We start from the raw sequence: 11,136 nt of genomic DNA, 5'->3' as shown, positions 1-11,136 counted from the left end.
TGAACTTGGTCGGTTTCTACTGTTTACTTTATAGTCAAACAATTGGCTTAGATTAGAGAAGTAAGATGCATACCAGCATTCAAAAACTTTTCTCAGCATAAATCGTTATAGTAATTAAAGTACTTATAAATTATAATTTATGACGTCGGTTACCTTATTCATAAAAAAACATATGACGTGGGATAACGATCGAAACAGCCCAAACAATATATTCATATTTTACCATGGGTGTGTACTCAAAGCGTTTGAAAGACGTCATGTTAGAATAAGCAATTAATGTTATTTTGGAAGAGTAGAATTATTTCAAATAAATTGAATTTGTTCAAATTTTATTCTTAATATTTTTCACTTTTTTTATTTGTGCACTGCTGGACGTAGAAATAAAATGGTATCAACGGAAGAAAGGAACAAAAAATACTCGAGAATACTTTGAATGTATTTTTGTTATTAATATGTACTTTTTTCAATTGTCTATTATAATATCTGTGATATACTGTATAATGTTTCATGTTTGTTGCTCATAAATACTATCATGATTGTAACTTCACCCTGTTGGACCCTGATTGGAATTATAAAATATTTAATTTAATTCGATTTATAGGTGTCACCAGTGTACGAGCAGAAATCATGAACGGATAGTTGATTATCCAGGGGTATGTAAAAGATCTTTTTTTTATGAGTGTCACTGATGAATTTTATGTAGACGAAACGCGCGTCTGGCGTACTAAATTATAATCCTGGCACCTTTGATTACTGGGTCATTTTACAAAAATGTCGAATTTTGAAATGGAAAAATTTATTAAAAGTTACTTATTCAAACGACTCTCTACATTAGCAAATCAAATCAAGATTAGAGACTTACAACTCCAAGATATGATAACAAAGTACCATTATAAGCGTGAAATATATCTTAGTTTCATTATATAAGAATTTTTATGTAAGAAGGATCTTGGAAGGGGTTTACAGAAAAGAGACTTATATATTGAGAAATAAAGAATAGAAAAAAAATATGTCAAAATTGATAATGAATAAAGAAAAATTAATGGCTTCAACAAAATAAAAGTACAGAATGAAGAATCCCAATCTTGACTCACACATATTTCTAAACAGAAAGGAGACTCTTGTAATTTATTATCTGGAACCAGGGACCAGTATCATGAAGCAATCAGTATCTTAAAGCTTTTAAGATTATTCAAAACAACTCACATCAACTGCTTAGATTTGTGCCTAAGTTTAAATATCATTGAGATTTTAACTTTGTTAGCTGACAGAAAAATATGAAAGAGTGGATTAATGTTTTGCTGGACAATATTGCCGATGACGAGGTTGGTAGCCGTATAAGTCCATCACGTTCTATATCTTCAAAGGCCAAATTAAGAACTATGGGACGAACCGTTTGAAAGCTGACGAAAAAACGGGAGTTAGAAAAGCGTAGTGAACTAGTAGAAGCAAAATTGGAAGAACTAGTGTGGCAAGATGCGTACGATAAAGACCATGACACGTTAAACACAAATAAAAATAAAGGCATTATAACAGAAACAAGTCTTTTCCTCATGCGGGAGTAAGATTGTGATTAATGGCGACATTGATACCGAAAAGATTTCAGCGACGAAAGCGACACAAAGACCGATTTAGAAGAAAAGTGTGAGTTCACAACCGGCACTTCCCAGTCCAACATCAGTAGTATCGACTCAGAGTTTCAGCGACTGACATCTACTTATAGAGAGATTTAACTTACTGAAACTAGAACTATTAACATTTGATTGTAAACAAATTAATTATTCCAAATTTATTTAGAATTTTGAAACGCCTGTAGAAAGTAGAAAGGCGTTGAACAAATGAGATTAAATTATTTGATTCAATAATGTAAGGGTGAAACAAAGTCTTCTTTTGAATACTGTGTATTTCAAGAATCAACTGATGGTTTTAAACATGCTAGGTCAATATTGCATTCCCGGAATACTTTGTTAAAATAGACTTATCTATGTTTTGACAGTTTATTTGCAGCTGTTAGACATATTTCGCCAGCTTCGAAACGGTTCGCCCTAAGTGTTCTTAATTTGGCCTTTGACGATGTAGAGCTTGATGCACTTGTGCGGCTATCAGAACCTTCAAAAAGACACAGAGAGAAATCACTTTGAGAATTCTTTAATTTTTACTTATTTTCGATTGTGACTGTTTTGATGAGTGTAAATTCGCAGGAGCCTTTCTTAATCGGAAAATGCAACTTCTGTTTTTTATAATTTGTTGATATTATTTTGGTTTTTAAGCAAAAGGTACCAGGATTATTATTGAGTACGCCAGACATAAGACTCATCAGTGACGCTCATATCAAAATGTTAATATAGACAAACAGGTACAAAATTGAAGAGCATTGAGGATCCAAAATGCCAAACAGTTGTGCCAAATACGGCTAATGTAATCTGTGTCTGGGATAAGAAAATCCTTAGTTTTTCGAGAAATTCAAAGTTTTGTAAACAGTCAATTTACAAAATTTTTTTTTTATTAATATTTATTCGGTGTTGACTACTGAGCTGGTGATACCCTCGGGGACGAAACGTCCAGCAATGGAATCAACAAAATTGTGTAAACACTTATCAAAGGTACCAGGATTATAATTTGGTACGCAAGACGCATCAGTGACGCTCCTATCAAAATATAATTAAAGCCAAACAGGTACCAAATTGAAGAGCATTGAGGATCCAAAATTCCAAACAGTTGTGTCAAATACGGCTATGGTAATAAAATTAACGGTACCGATTTTCTTGCACCAGATGCGCATTTCGACAATTCATGTCTCTTCAGTGATGCTCGCGGTCAAAATATTTGAAATCCCAAGCTTATATAAAAGATGAAGAGCTATAATCCAAAAGGTCCAAAAAGTATAGCCGAATCCGTGAAAGGAATCAGAGCTTTGCATGAGGGAGATACATTCCTTAATTTATAATAATTTCTATCATTTTGTAACAGCAAATTTTAATAAGACAACAAATCCATATTTTCATGCCAGTACCGAAGTACTGGCTACTGGGTAGGTGATACCCTCGGGGACTAAAAGTTCACCAGCAGAGGCATCGACCCAGTGGAAGTAATAAAATCTATGCCGGGGATAAGAAAATTCTTAGTTTTTCGAAAAATTCATAGTTTTGTAAACAGGGAATTTATAAAAAAGACCACATTATTGATATTCATGTCAACTCCGACGTGTTGACTACTGGGCTGGTGATACCATCGAGGACGAAACGTCCACCAGCAGTGGTATCGACCCAGTGGTGTAAATATTTATCAAAGGTACCAGGATTATAATTTAGTACGCCAGACGCGCGTTTCGTCTACATACGACTCATCAATGACGCTCATATCAAACTATTTATAAACCAAACAGGTACAAAGTTGAAGATCATTGACACGGGGTAGAATCGTAACGGACTTATCGGGTATTTATCGGCGTTTCCTCACTAATCGGGTTCGGCAACGGACTTATCGCGTTTTGTTTTCAGACAGTGTGACACAAAATTAGCCAAATAGACGAAAAGAAGTCGTTAGTGTTTATGTTTGTATGATCACGGAAGGTACCGATGATCTAACGTTGCATTTTCCTTCGGTACCACGCTTGGTTCCCCCCCTAAAAAGCTCAACACTATACAGAACAACAGGCCGACCACAGCTACTAATGGTGTGTTTTTCCGATATACACAGTATATTAGAATTTGGACATTTAGTGCGCCTTTATTTCATACAAAATACATATTAGAACGTATGTGTGCATTCCTAAACTTAAAAATATCGTATATTAAAGCTTTATCAAAATTGCTTGGCAGCTGACTAATCGGGTTTCCCTTAAATGGCGTGTTTTTTGGCCCCGAAATGTCGAGGTTTATTTAGCACAGGACTTATTGTGTTTTTGTTGTTTTATAAGGATAAAAATTATGTTTTCGTAATGTTTGTTTAATTGGGAAATGAAAAATAAAGGATTTTAATAACCCAATGTATTTGACATCGTGTGCTAGAATATACAAGTCTAGAACTTCTCGCGGACAAGTATTTTTCCGCAATATTGATTTTATCTTTGAGTAAAATAAAAGTACATTGGTATTGGGCAATATCACATGCAATGCCAAACAAAACACAAATGGTCTATTTCTGCTCTATCCAAGATTAACATTTGAAGGTCTTTTTTTGACGGATGTTTCGAAACGACACGTTCATGCAGGCGTAATAGAAATTTTTATAATGATGCATGTATGAGTGAAGCTCTATGTGTCAGTCCTGAAAAACGATTGTTGATGGAGCCGGTGAATAATTTCGAAAACTTTAATTTGGAACCCATTTAGGGCATGTTAGATGCATGATTTTGTAAGAGTAGTGACATTAAACGAGCTGTCAATTAAATGTGAGCATTTGCAGATCTGTTTTTTTGTCGTTGGGATGTACAAGTACCCAGCCACGTCCACTTGTATGTTTGTCCATCTTAAGAGTTGAGCCCTTTTCAACTGAATTGTATAGTTCGTTCTCATGGTGTACTATTATACCACTGTCCCAACAAACATGTTTAACCCCGTCAAATTATGTATTTATGTCACGCGGCCTGTCCCAAGTCAGGAATCTGTAAATCAGTTGTTGTCGATTGTTTATGTTTCACATTGGTTTTTTTTATAGCGGACTATGCAGTATGGACCTTGTTCAAATTTTGAAGGCCTTACGGTGACCTATAATAGATAATTACTGCACATGTGGAGAGTTGTCCTATTAGCAATCATGCCACATCATTTTATACCTACTAATTAAAATAACTATCACGTCTTGATAGGCTTTCTATGACGACAAACATTGTCGCAGAAGGGCTTCAAAGCAAGCATTTAGAATAGCCGTCCCAGACGTCATAATAAGAACCATCTCTGGTATGATTCCGAGATACTGATAGAATCCCACAAACATTTGCTTGCGGGTTAATACAGTATATCATTGTGTGATATGTGATTAATGTATAAAGTAAAAAGTGTATAACAACCATGCAGGCGGAGTAAATACTGACTGCGAAGATATGAGTTTAAATATTCATTCTTAATAGTGCATGAAACAGTTCCGAAAGGGAAAATGTCTACATTGAATGAAAAATAACCAAATATTTACTTGGAGAAGAAAACAACGATCGCTTCAATTGGACATCTTTCCATGAAAAATATTTGTTTTCAAGTTGAGGTACCAACATAAATCGTAGCTTTTCATGAATATATGTCTAGATATCAAGCAAAATAAAATAATTTCTTCATTCCGTGACATCGAGTTTATTTGGTAATATCCATTCTGCTCAATTACAAATGTTTATTCAAAATTTTAAACATTGACTTATTCAATGTGATGTAGTGTTCTTGTGTTTTTGTTGTCTCATAAATGAATTCCATGAAACCTACAAAAGATGATGTATTAAAGGTTGTTGTAAATGTGTGCACTGGGTATTCCCAAGTCAAGAAATTTGGTTATTATTGTATTAAGATATTGTGTACAAGTTATAAGACGTTATCTAAAGTGTTTTAAAAATATATTGAATGAGTAATTAACGTACGTTTTACTTTACTTTACCAGTTTTATCGAAAACGTTATATATGGCGCATCTTTGTCATGTATTGTTCAGAACGCTACCGTTGGGTTAATATTTGTTTGACTTTATAAAATTGAGAATGGAAATGGGGAATGTATCAAAGAGAAAAAAACCCAACCATAGAAAAAAAAACAACAGTAGAAAGGTGATCAACAGGTCTTTAATGTAGCGAGAAATTCTTGCACCCGGAGGCGTGCTTCAGCTGGCCCCTTAAAACATATCTACTAGTTCAGTGATAATGGAAAATGTAAAATCACAAAAATACCGAACTCCGAGGAAAATCAATTCGGAAAGTCCATAATCACATGGCAAAAGTAAACAACAAAACGCATAAAAAATGAATGGACAAGAACTGTCATATTCCTGACTTGATACAGGCATTTTCAAATGTAGAAAATGGTGGAAAAAACCTGGTTCTATAGCGCTAACCCTCTCACTGTAATCAAACAGTCTTATCAAATTCCGTTATATTTGCATTGATGCGTTAAATAAACAGACACAATAAATAAAATAGTCAAATATGGGTACATCAGTCATCATCGTATAACAATTTTAAAAGGGACAATTTTTAACCCAACAGAACCCAAAAACATCTATCTGCGAACACATTCTTTATTTGAGTGTCTGACGTCAGAAAAATTTATACGTCACATAAATTTGTCGTTCAATTTTCAACCCCATACTCAACTCCAAATTGTACACAAGAAACTAAAATTAAAATATAACAACATTAGTAAAGGCCAGAGGCTTCTGATTTAGGACAGGCGCAAAAATGCGGCGGGGTTAAACATGTTCATGAGATCTCAACCCTCCCCTATGTCTCTAGCCAATGTAGAAAAGTAAACGCATAACAATACTCACATTAAAATTCTTCAATAATGACGATTTTGAGAACAAATCAAACATCATAGGTAAAAATATCATAAATTGGGGTACAGGAGTCAATCTTATGGTCTAAACTTCATCACAATGAGAACTGGCATAGAGAATACCACATATTTACCAAATACGGGATGTATAAGTACAAATCCACGTCATACGTATCAAAGAAAAACTAAAAGGCATATAGACGAAGCTAGTCTTTCATATTGATCAGTAATGTGCTTTGTGTCAGACTACACTCTCTTGTAGTCCATCGTCATATCAATAACATTTTGCACTCTACTTTCAACGAATTGAAAGAAATGTTCCTTTACTACTTTTGTAGAAAATAGTATTGATCTATTTAGGAACCTATCTATACCATTGAAGCATGACATCCCCAGACATAAAATGATATGGTTGTATATATAAGCACATGGAGATTGTTATTTTCCTCAAATCCTCTAAATCTACTACCACTAGAAATGTCAACGTAGTCCCGTTTCGAACTCCACATTTAGCACTATTTTGGATCTCCCCCACGCGCCTTTCAACTTATTTCAACTTTCCTCTGCCTCTTTTTTAGACTTGTACCTCAAATTGGACATACATGCCGGGTACTGGACTTGTTTATCATCTTAAAACATTATTTTTTTATAAATTAAAAATTAAAACGTTGAACCACAAACGTCAAAATTATTCAATCACACAGTGAAATGAACCATTTGCGGATTCTTAAAATTTCTAATCATCTGACACTTTTTGACTATTTTCAATCTCGGACTATTTCTTAAATTAATTCTTACATACTTTTGATTTTTTAACCCTGTTTCCTAACATTACCCACGATGACATTTAAAATGGTCTTGAGGAAACGATGATAGTCTGTTGGAAGGGTACGATAAATGGCTGACCCGTGTTGAGAGAGAGCCATATCTCTTGCACGTTAAAGACATCCTTGTAGATTTTGTAAAAGAGCAGGCTAATGCCTCTACAAGGCAGCACTCGCATCCTCAAAGTGGAAAGGGATTAATATAAGTTGTAAAACTTGTTTCTCAATTCACTTTAAATAAATATGATTGAACTAATCTAATAAACATTGATCGACAAAAATATGTGAAGCATAATTTTTCTGACGTCAGACACAGCTATGAATGTAATATGTTTTTAATGCTCTTGTATTCTCTTAATTTGTTGCTTTACATATTGTAACACGATTATGACTACTGTACCCATAGTTTGACTATTTTATTTTATATGTCTGTATAGTTCACGCATTATTGTAAATTTAACGAAATTTGATGACACTGTCGTTCAAAAAAAGTAAAATCACAAAAATACTGAACTCAGAGGAAAATCAATTTGGAAAGTCCATAATCACATGGCAAAATCAAAAAAACAAAACGCATCAAAAACGAATGGACAAGAACTGTCATATTCCTGACTTGGTACAGGCATTTTCAAATGTAGAAAATGGTGGATTAAACCTGGTTCTATAGCGCTAACCCTCTCACTTTAATAACAGTCTCATCAAATTCCGTTACATTTACATGATGCGTTAAATAAACAGTCACAATCAATAAAATAGTCAAAATATGGGAACATCAGTCATCATCGTATAACAATTTAACAGGACACAACAACATCTACTATCTACGAACACATGGATTGATTTGAGTGTCTGACGTTAGAAAAATTATATACGTCACATAAATTTGTCGTTCAATGTGCATACAATAGTTATCCAAAGTACCTGGATTATAAACAATTTTAAATTTTACATAGGCAATGAGCGCAGACAGGGTTAAAAAATCAAAAGTATGTAAGAATAAATTACAGAAATCAAACTAGTCCAAAAGTTATACATAGAATTTATGAGAATCCAAAACTTTTAAAAGGAACAATTTAACAGGACACAAAAACCTATCCACGATCACATGGATCTACTTGAGCGTCCGACGTCAGAAAAATTATATACGTCACATAAATTTGTCGTTCAATGTGCATACAAACAATTTTAAAATTTACATAGGCAATGTACGCATACAGGGTTAAAAAATCAAAAGTATGTATACAGGGTTAAAAAATCAAAAGTATGTAAGAATAAATTACAGAAATAGACCGAGATTCAAACTAGTCCAAAAATTATACATAGAATATATGAGAATCCAAAACTTTTTAAAAATGAGAGTGTTAGCGCTATAAAACCAGGTTTAATCCACCAGTTTCTAAATTTGTAAATGCCTGTACCAAGTCTCGATCAGGAATATGACAGTTGTTGCCCATTGTTTTTTTTGTGTTTTGTCATTTGATTTTGGCATGATTTATAAGGACTTTCCGATTTGATTTTCCTCTGAGCTCAGTATGTTTCTGATTTTACTTTTAGAATTCTTTTATTTGCTGTTAAAAATATAAATCAAACTGTTGAGTCTGTCGTTTTGATGGTTTCTCTTTGACGTCTCTCTTAAACGTCAATGTGATACGATAATTTCTGTATTGTTGACTAATGAATTAAAAGTCAGGAGCCTGTAATTCAGTGGTTGTCGTTTTTTCATGCGTTACATATTTGTTTTTCGTTCATTTTTTTTTACTTAAATAAGGCCGTTTGTTTTCTCGTTTGAATTGTTTTACATTGTCTTATCGGGGCCTTTTATAGCTGACTATGCGGTATGGGCTTTGCTCATTGTTGAAGGCCGTACGGTGACCTATAGTTGTTAATGTTTGTGTCATTTTAGTCTTGTGTGGATAGTTGTCTCATTGACAATCATACCACATGTTCTTTTTTATATATTGTTGTTGCTAATATGCTTTGCCTGTGTGCCATGTTTGAGTTTCTTTCTTGCTTTGGACGTGGCTCTGTACTTTTAATCGAGGACTGTTGTACCCTTTTTACATTAGGATATTCTTGAAACAGTATTAAACATTGTTAATCTTTATTTTGACTGCAACACCTACTTTCCGCATCGTGTTGTTGTTATGTTATTTTGTCTTTGCCGCTTTTTTGTCCCTTGTAACATTCAAGTCTACCTCCGGCATAGATTACCTTATATGTATTTGGCAACACTTTTAGGAATTTGGTTCTCAACGCTCTTCAACTTCGTAATTTATTTGGCCTTTTAAACTTTTTTGGATTCGAGTGTCACTGATGCGTCTTTTGTAGACGAAATGCGCGTTTTATTTGTCGTTGAATTAATCCCTATCATCTCAGACAAAATAATGGGTTAAATCATCTCAGTGCGATTAAAATGTGTCTCTGGCAGATGGCAGTATCCGAGTTCTTGAAATTTCTGTCCCAAGTTGATCCTTCATTTAGATAAAAAAAAAAAAAAATGATGCCGGTCAACCAGGCTTGCGAATTGAATGATCACTGATTTTGTATCGGTATGTTGATGTATGTGTACATGTATGATTAGTGTGACATATTATAGCAAAACACATTTTGTTGTCAAGTTTTCGTATACATATGCATTTTATTTTCGGATCATAAAATACTCCTCCCCACATTAAAGACTTTTCTGTTTCCATAACATTACCCAGTATCGCCGTCTGACAAAAATATGCCTTTTAGGTTTCAATCTCGGATTTTCTTTTCCTGGCATATATTGTACCAAGTGGTGACGGCCTATGAACCGAACCATTGATTCAGTGACCGTAATGTTGTTGGCTAGTATGTAAATGTATTATTAAATAGGTCAAAGACAGGTCTGATCTTACAAGCATGGTCGTGCCCCTCTTGACTACTTGGACTTCTTCCTTATTAAAAATAGGAATACTTTGGAATCTGTTCCTTGGCACCACATCCTCAAACGCTTGAGTGTTTGTGACCCATGAGTCAAGAGATGCATTCAAGTGTGACCTTAAGCTTGGGTTTTTGACCAGGCCCATACTCATAAATTTACTTCAAATGTTCTCATTTCTAACGCATTGACAAATGCCCAACATGTTGGATTTTCAGCCTGTTGTATATGTTGGTTGGCATATTTGTAAGTTTCTGTAACCTCTATTTTATTAATTGAATTTCCCGTTGAAGGGCCAACATTTTTTTTCGAATGATTTGATTGGTGGGGGATAGTGTTGTTCAAATTGAAAAATTTCTGACGCATGGGTGCTTAAATGTTTCTGGATCATTTATCGTTACTGTGGGCCCCTTCAATACAATCATGTCAGACTCCTCAGAATCCATTGAATCTGCATGATTGTTTGAATTAGAGTTGGAATCAGAACTCCTCATGTTGTCAGCATCTTCGAAGATGCTAATTTCAGACCCTATATCTTCTAAATCACTTTAATCGGACATTTGAATACCCGGTATTCCTTCCTGCACACTAGTTTCATAAATAATTTACAAATTTAAACTCGGAAAATTATACCTGTATTTTCGAGAAGACTGTGAGGGATCTTAACGGGTGATTAAAGAAATTAATATGAAAGGATAAACTATTATTTTGACGAACATGATATTAAGCCTTGCAAGCTAAAAAGTAAAATCACAAAAATACTGAACTCAGAGGAAAATCAATTTGGAAAGTCCATAATCACATGGCAAAATCAAATAACAAAACGCATCAAAAACGAATGGACAAGAACTGTCATGTTCCTGACTTGGTACAGGCATTTTCAAATGTAGAAAATGGTGGATTAAACCTGGTTCTATAGCGATAACCCTCTCACTT

The sequence above is a fragment of the Mytilus trossulus genome, chromosome 9, assembly GCF_036588685.1.
Source record: "Mytilus trossulus isolate FHL-02 chromosome 9, PNRI_Mtr1.1.1.hap1, whole genome shotgun sequence".
Lineage (NCBI taxonomy): Eukaryota > Metazoa > Mollusca > Bivalvia > Mytilida > Mytilidae > Mytilus > Mytilus trossulus.
Note: the sequence above shows the minus strand (reverse complement) of the source record.